Source organism: Bison bison, unplaced genomic scaffold, assembly GCF_000754665.1.
Source record: "Bison bison bison isolate TAMUID 2011002044 unplaced genomic scaffold, Bison_UMD1.0 scf7180017864156, whole genome shotgun sequence".
Taxonomy (NCBI): Eukaryota; Metazoa; Chordata; class Mammalia; order Artiodactyla; family Bovidae; genus Bison; species Bison bison.
The window spans coordinates 651900-652652 of NW_011494728.1; positions in this window are offsets into that span (position 1 = coordinate 651900).

Consider the following 753-nt stretch of genomic DNA (forward strand, 5'->3'; position numbering starts at 1 on the left):
TTACCATCTTTCTAAATTCCATATATATGCGTTAGTATACTGTATTGGTGTTTTTCTTTCTGGCTTACTTGACTCTGTATAATAGGCTCCAGTTTCATTAACCTCATTAGAACTGATTCAAATGTATTCTTTTTAATGGCTGAGTAATACTCCATTGTGTATATGTGCCACAGCTTTCTTATCCATTCATCTGCTGATGGACATCTAGGTTGCTTCCATGTCCTGGCTATTATAAACAGTGCTGCGATGAACATTGGGGTACACGTGTCTCTTTCAATTCTGGTTTCCTCAGTGTGTGTGTGGAGATTCCTTAAAAAACTGGAAATAGAACTGCCTTATGATCCAGCAATCTTTTTTGCTTTTCACTTCTCTTTTCACAGCTATTTGTAAGGCCTCCTCAGACAGCCATTTTGCTTTTTTGCATTTCTTTTCCATGGGGATGGTCTTGATCCCTGTCTCCTGTACAATGTCAGGAGCCTCAGTCCACAGTTCCTCAGGCACTTTGCCTTTCAGATCTAGTCCTTTAATCTATTTCTCACTTTCACTGTATAATCCTGAGGGATTTGATTTAGGTCATACCTGAGTGGTCTAGTCTTCCATTAGGTTAATGCAAAGCCACATGTTTCTTTGTTGACCAAGTAAAAAGTGTTGCAGTTTGTTTGGGAAGTTCTAATTCATCTGCCATAATCACCAGAAATTGCATCTTCAGATTTCCTTTTTTTTGGTCTTTACAAAATTCTCTCGATGAAAAAA